At 39.6% G+C, this 8262-nt stretch overlaps 1 non-coding gene across 1 annotated transcript; it reads left to right on the top strand.

Annotated features, from left to right (window-relative positions):
• Positions 1–376: 376 nt before the first annotated feature.
• On the top strand, positions 377–483 carry LOC114186432. The gene has a single exon (XR_003605090.1). It is a non-coding gene; the product is annotated as a small nucleolar RNA R71 (small nucleolar RNA).
• The last annotated feature ends 7779 nt before the right edge of the window (positions 484–8262 follow it).

The following is an 8262-nucleotide window of genomic DNA, read 5'->3' as shown; positions in this document are numbered from 1 at the left end:
GCGCTACACGGGAGCAGATGTTGTTGATGCAGGTGGCTCAAGTGATGCTTAGACGTGGAGAGGGGTTAGACTTGGGGAATTCTTACGTTTTCTTTATTACTTTTGGAAACTGATGTAAACCCTGATGGGTAATTTTATAACATTATGATTTTGGTACTTATAAACTTTATTCGATCGTTTAATAAAGTTTTAAATTTTCCCGCGTTTTGGGAAAATGAGGTATTATTAAATGCGCTGATAATTTATTTTCTTTATTTTATTTATAAATCCGTAATATCCTGACGGGATGTTACAACCAATACTTGCGGCATCAATCATGTTTCTATCCATGTGGTGCAGGCCTTCATAAAAATACTGCAGAAGGAGATGTTCAGAGATTTGATGTTGAAGGCAACTTGAATAGAGATTCTTGAACCTCTCCCAAAACTCATAAAGGGTCTCCCTAGATTGTTGCTTGATGCCAGAAATTTCCTTCCTTATGGTTGTTGTCCTTGAAGCTACGAAGAACTTGGCAAAGAACAATCTCTTCAGGTCATCCCAACTCGTGATAGACCTGGGTGCAAGGTAGTACAACCAGTCTTTCGCATTACCCTCCAACGAATGAGGAAAAGCCTTCAAGTACACATGGTCCTCCTGAACATCTGCAGACTTCATGGTGGAACACACGACATGAAACTGCTTCAAGTGTTTGCATGGGTCCTCACCTGCAAGGCCATGAAACTTTGGCAACAAGTGTATTAATCTAGTTTTTAACACATATGGAACTTCCTCCTCGGGACATAAACTATCATAGGTGAACTCTGGTGCAGTGAGCTCACTCATGGTCCTTTCATGAGGTGGAGGAGGTTGAGCCATGTTATGAGTATGAAAATCACAATGCTCAGAATAAACAATATGCTTAGAATGCAAAGAATAAGGAGTGTGAGGAGTATGATGAGAATCAGAAGAGTCAAGAAAAGTCACTGAATATTCAGCATGCAAAGATGGATTCCTAAGATGCCTACGTCCTCTATGGAATGTCCTATCAATCTCAGGGTGAAATGGTCATAATTCACTTGTGTTTCCCCTAGTCATACACCAAAATACATTAATTCTAGTGATATTGGCATAACATAAGATATAACTACAAGTATACTCAAACGAACTCCAAATGACTTGAAAATTGGTAGGATTGTCCTTTGAGTGCTCAAACAGAACCACAAAAAAAATCAGATCAAAACCCAAAGTGCAAGTATTTATAAAATTTTTTCAAAAGTGGGAAAAATGAAGAAAAATCACAAAACACATTGCTGAAATATAGAAAATGGCATTTTCTGGAGAATCTGAGTTTGCAAACCGACAAAGCGGGTCCGATAAGGTAGGAATTAAATTCCACCCCAAATGCATATAAAATAATGTTGATTCTGATAACCAAAGCAAAAGTTATGGTCCTTTGAAGTTTCACTAAAAATCAGTCCACAATTTTTTTGAATCTGTCAACTCAGACCATACCAACTGCTCCAGCTATTTTTCCCATCAAGTTCAATGTCTTAGAAGTGGGGGGGGGGGGGAATTTTCAAGTCAAAACAAGCATCATAGCTACCAGAACAAAAATCCACAAGTTAAATGCCAGAATCGGACACTATTCATGCACTATTCACTACACTAGAATTGACACTATTCATGCGCCGCGGCACTATTCACTCTACTACAACACAAACAAGGCGCACACTACACAAAACACACTAGAACGGAAACAAGCACTAAACAAAAAAATAACATCACAATGAACATATACCAACTCAACCACACTTGAACTACACACACACTAAAACACCAACACACCAACAAACACACTGAAAATTTTACTTTGAACAAAACGATTGGTCCCCAGCAACAACGCCAAATTTGATAGAGGTCGTACCCCACCAAATTAAAACACTTAAAATGTAGTATGTGATAGTTGAACCAAGTCATCTCCCAACGATCAATGTTCTTGTTCAAAGCCTCAATTTCCAGATGAACACAAAAACAATAACACAAGGGGGGTTTGGCAGATTCAGTATGTTACTCAACAGATTAAATTAAATGCTACAGTGGTTAAAAACGTATTGACATCCTTGATTCAAACACAATTTCACTTATCATAGGCCACCAAATTAACACCAACTCTGCCTTCTCTCAATCCACTAGATAATAATTCACTAAGCGAAAATTACAATCCAGCTTCATTATGCAATTAAGCAATCCACACATCCTTAAATTCATGACAGCCAAGCTACATACATTAAGCATGAACATATCTTAACCCAAACGTATGCAATTACTCTGTAAATTAAGCATTAACAGATTCACCACATGCATTCCACGAATTCAAAACAAAGACATGGCAAATTTCATAAAACAAGCACAACCTCAAAGCTTCATTGCATTTTTGATCAAGGAGTCAATACAAGAATTTAGCAAGACATGGAAATGGAGCAATTAAACACTTCAAATCTGAATTCGATAAAATAGAACATCATAAACCCTAGTTTGCAAATTCTGCAACGAAAACTCAAGAACAAAACAGCTTTTGAAAGCCTTAAATGAACCAAAATCGTTGTTATCATATAAAAACCGAAAATCCCATATGTAAGACTCGTAGAATTTAATTAATTAATTAAATAATTAATTAATAAATGTGGGTGGGAAAATCATTTATGACATTAAATTATGATGAGTATGACATGGAAAAGTACTAGCTCAAGTGGTTGAGAGTACTTGGTTTGTGTGAGAGGACTTGGGTTCAAGTCCTATGTATGTCAATTTGGAGTTATTTTTGTTGTATTTTAATATAGCTTAATCATGCTGTGAAATAATATGATAATTGGATTATGATTGTTAGCATGAAACATGAATTGGCATGATGGTTTGGCATTGATTTTGCATTGCATAGTTGTGGGTTCAACTCTGGGAGAAACCCAAATTAAATATTCTTTTTGCTATTTTTGGCTTTGGCATGAAGGTGAAGGGTTAACGTAAACCCTAGAGAAAATAGCAGCCAAGGGGGGCTGAGAAACGGATCATAAAGGGTCCATGAATGACAATAAACATCACCATTAAGCCTTAGATTCGTTTTTGTGTTATTACCTAGCTTTAAGACACCTTTAAAAGGCCAAAGTGAGGTAAGGAGAAGGGCTTTGGCAAGTTATATGTGCACTTAGAAAATAGAGCACGAGAATTGGAGAGTGGTGAGGCTTGAGTGCAGAATTATGGCTGATTGGAAGAAGAACTAAGAGGACTTTGGGTGAGCGAAGAGGAACTTTAGTGGAATTCTCAAACTTTTAACAAGGAAACCAGGTTAGGGGAGCTGAACCCGCTTCTTTTCATGTATTTATTTATTCTGTATGAAAGCATGAACCATTGGAGGTGTATATCTGTTAAATTTTATGAAATTGTGCGTTTCTGGAAAATTTCCAAAAACTGCCTAGCGGGCTGTTCATAGCCGCCAGGCAACACATGGCAGTTTAGTGTATTTCTTGGTTCCCTGAGGAACCGCTTGGCGGTGAATCCCTGTACCACCAGGTGCCATAAACCTGCAACCCAGTTTCTGGGTTTTGTGATAAACTGCTTGGCCGTGATGAATACCCGCCAGGCGACGTGAGTCAAATTGACTCGGTTTTGGTGTTTCGTGTGTTCTAGAGTGACTCTGATCGGGGAAAAATGTGGTACCACTGAATGGTTGATGATTTAAGTTGTTATATTGTAGAAATCCAGAAGGTCGAGTGCCAATGTGATAAAGTACTATGAAATCCTTTTATGGTTGAATGTTGTGGTATCCTACGGTATGATTTAACACTGAATGTTATGAATTGCAGCAGAAATTGATGATTAATGTGACTAGGTTTTGGGTTACTTTGAATGTGTTTGAATCTGAATGGAGAATGATGGAAATTAGCAAAGAAGGATAAGTGGTAGGGGCACGGGTTTTGGAAAAGAATCTGGAGTTTGGCAGATGGTGTGTACCGCCTAGCAGCACACAGCTTGCCGTCAGGCATCGACGTGAAAGTTACAATGCTGCGTTGATGAGATGAATGTTGAGGGGCTAGGTAGTTGATCTGGAAAGAATTAGTTCATTATGAGTAAATTGGGGTCGTGAATTAAGAGGTCATGAGTTGTTCTACTTCAATTGTGGTCAAGTATGTTGGGTTAGGTTATGTGAATACTAGAACACAAGAATTGTCAATACCTTGGGGAAAAGCTGAAATTTGGTTCAATCAGATGGTATGGTTTTGATGGGGTGAGTTGATTGTCATAGTGAGTATAAGAATTTAATATGATAGGGGCATGGGAGGATGCGTTTGTTTAGCATATATGTAAGCCTTGAAAAGAGAACCTGAGAGCAAGTTATTAATCAGAGAATTGTTAGTGCTTAGAGTGATGAATAAAATACTTTAATTGGTATTAACAACTCTGTTAAGCTTGGGGTTTCAAGTACTGCTCATAATAAGGTTTTAGAATAGGGACTGTTGGAATTGGGAACATAAATGGTTAGAGTACATTCTTGTCGGCTGAATTCTTAAGAAATCATATGGCCTGATCATATGGTAAGTTTTACATTTGGTAGCAGAAACTTATTAGTATTGAGAAAAATCTGAGATAGAGAACATAAACCAGAAGAGATTGTTGTACTGATACAACACCCGGTAGAGAGGAAATCAGAGAGTGCCTGATAGCGCAATGCCTGGCGGTCAGGTCTGTGGCGCCAGGCAATATCTATCCAACAGGGAGTCACCGTTACGTGGGCGCCCGACGATGAGGGTAATACCGCTAGGTGGTACCTGCAGCGAGGAGAATTTTTTAAGCGTTGTGCGCCTGGCGGTATACGACACTCGCCAGGTGGTTTGGGAGCTAGCAGCGCCTAGCGGCACGTGTCCCCCACCAGGCGATTTGTACTGCTGCAGCTTGGAATTTTGATTTCGTATTTGTGGTCTACAAGGCTTCTAGTGGTGCTTTAAAGGTGGGATTGCTGGTGTTCCTTGAGTTGTGGCTCAGAATAGCATCTCTTGAGTTGTGGCTCGGGATGGCGGATGAACACGAGGAACCCTTGAGTTGTGGCTCGGGTTGGCGAGTGTGGCCGATATGAGTGTGCTGGTTGTGGCCAGTACAAATGGGTCCGGATAGATTGCCCTCCTCAGTTGTTGGCTGACGAATTTGCTAGTCTTGGGACGATGCGAACTATGTCCGTATATGGGAACTCTACCTGGCGTTATGGTGTATGATCCATAGCATTGTTTCCCGCACGTGCTCTATCGGTTCTGGCCGATAGGTATGGCAGCAAGTCACCTTGAAGTAATCACTATGAGAGGTAGAACACGAAAGTATGGTGCGATTATAATATTTGGTATTTTAAGGATGTTTGGACATGAGTGAATATAAATGTATTATATATGATGTATTGATTTTACATGTATTATTTGTTAAGCTCGCCCCTATCTTCTTGTAATTGGCGATTTTTGTATTTGTTAAACCTTGATGGGTGCTATTATAACATTTGATTTTGGTTTTGGTGACTGATGGTTATGAACATTGTTTACTTATTTAATAAATTTTAAATTTTCTCGCATTTTGGGAAAATGAGGTATTATTACATGCTGTGTTATTAATTTTATTCTTTATTTTATTAAAAATTAGTAATATCCTGACGGGATGTTACACCATCAATGGGTGTTGTTCCAAGTCAATAAAATCTACAAAACGAGATGCCCAATCCACCAAATGCATTCAAAACGTAAATCCCGCATTGGGTTCTGTCAAATGTGCAGAGAAATGACAAAAACTAGTGCAAAAACATCAAAAATGAGTGGAAAAACTCCATGGACGTCCACCAAAGCTTGAGATCACGAGAATGGAGGTTTTAAGGAGTGGAGAAGAGAAGAATGCGATTGTTGCATGAAGGAGAAGACCTAATTTCGTGGTCACATCAAATATGCCACTCATATTTACAAAATTGACACTCTGCCACTCAGAATTACAAAAATGCCACTCTTGGGCCTCTAATGTTGGCCCTTTCACTCAGATGACATGAAAATGATGTGGCGATGATGTGGCGACTCTCTTCAACTGAATATTAATATCCAAGCTCCAAAATTGCTTCACCCAAATACCTAAAAATAATAAAAAAACAAAAAATTAGGCCAAATAATGTGGAATTAATCCAAACAATTAAGTACTGAACAACTGTCAAATGGGTACACAAAGGCTAATGGAATGAAGGAAAATAATGACTCATCAATAGGGCCAGTGGCTTATGAGACCGCTCTCCCTCCTAGTTGGCTAATCTTCAGCTGGTATTTCATGTCTCGCAATTGAGGAAGTACGTGTTTGACACATCTCATGTATTGGAAGCCGAGGATGTACAAATAATGGAGGATCTTACGATGGAAGTACCACTCGTTGCTTTGGAGGATAGCCAAGTTGAAGAACGTCGGGGAAAATCAGTTAGTCTTGTCAAGGTCATTTGGAACCGGAGAACAAGTGACTCTACTTGGGAGTTAGAGGAGGATATGAGGAAGTCACATTGGCATCTGTTTTCCTGGTAAGTCTTCATTTTTGAGGTCGAAAATTTTTGTTGTTAGGAAGAATGTAAGGCCCACTTATTTTTCTGCCCCAATCTTTAAAGGCTGTCCTAATTGTTGGGCCTAAGGCTGGACCATAGGGGTGCCCAAAACCCCTTAACAACCCTAACACTCTCATTCTGCTCATCTCTAGAAAATAGCTCCTTACCCTCTCTTAGAACAGCATCCACGCTCTACTAGGGTTTGGTCTCAATCCTTGTTAAGCTAGCTCAACCATTTTCTGCTTCACGTAAGTTGTTTTTCAACTCATGCTCCTTCTTTTCCAGTTTGAGTTTCGTGGTTCCAACTAGGGCTAACCGTAGTAACCTATCCTTGCTCCGGTGTTATTGTTTCCAGCTCACAAAATTGTTCTTGGAGTTCTGTGCTTTCTACTTGTGCCTACAGCCCTTCGCAGTATCTTTCGTTGAGGTAAATGAAGCTAGGGTTTTTCACGTTTTTTATGTATGTTGGTTGTTTTGTTTTGGTTTCGTGATTAATATGCTTGGATGATGCTTGGGTTCGTATGAAAATGATCTTAATATTTTTTTTGATTGAGGTGTTGTCATGTATGAGTGAATAGGGGATGAGAACTACTATTTTTGACCAAGCGACCTCGTCTCGCCTAGGTGAGAATAGCAGAAGCTCGCCCAGGGGTTTTGCTTGAGCACTCGCTCAAGTGGAAAATTGAGTTTTGAGCGACAAACCATCTCGCTCAAGCGAGATGGCCTCACCTAAGCGAGAGCTCGCGAAATCTTCCAGGGCCTATGTTCACAGTCTCGCCTAAGCGAGAGCCTACAACTTGAGCAAGACCACTCCTCTCGCCTGAGCGAGGGCTCCTAGCTTGAGCGAGACCTGACGCAAATCGTGTTGTTTTCTCACATAATTGTTGTTGGTAGTATGATTGACTGGTTTACTCTATTTAAATTATGAAGTATGTGAATATGCATGTAATATCTGATTGTATGGGCTGGAGTTGATGAGTTTGGTATGACCTTTGTATGAAACATGAATTGGATAGTTGGATATAAATGTTAGCATGAAATTGGTATGCATGATAACTTCATACGTGGATGGTGAGACATGATTTTGGGTGGTTTAGGACATAATTCCATGAATCTCTAGGTGAGATCTCATGGTGATGCCTTATTGGTCAAGACGTTATTCCACGATGGTTTCGTGGTGGTGCTTCATGGTCAGGATGTAATTCCATGACCCTTGTTAGTGAGAGTTCATGGTGGTGCGTCATGGTTAGGACGTAATTCCACGAAGGTTCGTGGTGATGCCTCATTATATAATTTAGTAAGGATTCACGAAAGGATTGCATCTTGATACTCTAAAGAGTTAGTTAGTCTCACATAGAGCGTATTGACTCAAGTGGTGAGAGTAGCAAAGGCCCTAGTCTTTGGCAGGATAATGGCCTTAGATGTTTGAATTCTAACCTTGTGAGTGGTAGGGTGAACCCCATTGACAATTGGCTCTATAGAGTAGTAGGGGCCACCACAAATGCAAGCATCCAGTGAATCTGACTGATTATATGTATCTAGATAATCGTGTCTTGGGTCTTAGTGTCTTGTTTGCTGGTCATCACATGGTGGGTTGATGTATGTATCTTTGGCTATAAAATTGTATGCAATTGTATGATAAAACATTTTTTCCACTCTAACTTACCCTTCTATTTGGTTGT

Source organism: Vigna unguiculata, chromosome 5, assembly GCF_004118075.2.
Source record: "Vigna unguiculata cultivar IT97K-499-35 chromosome 5, ASM411807v1, whole genome shotgun sequence".
NCBI classification, from domain to species: Eukaryota; Viridiplantae; Streptophyta; class Magnoliopsida; order Fabales; family Fabaceae; genus Vigna; species Vigna unguiculata.
This window is presented reverse-complemented; position numbering and strand designations above follow the sequence as displayed.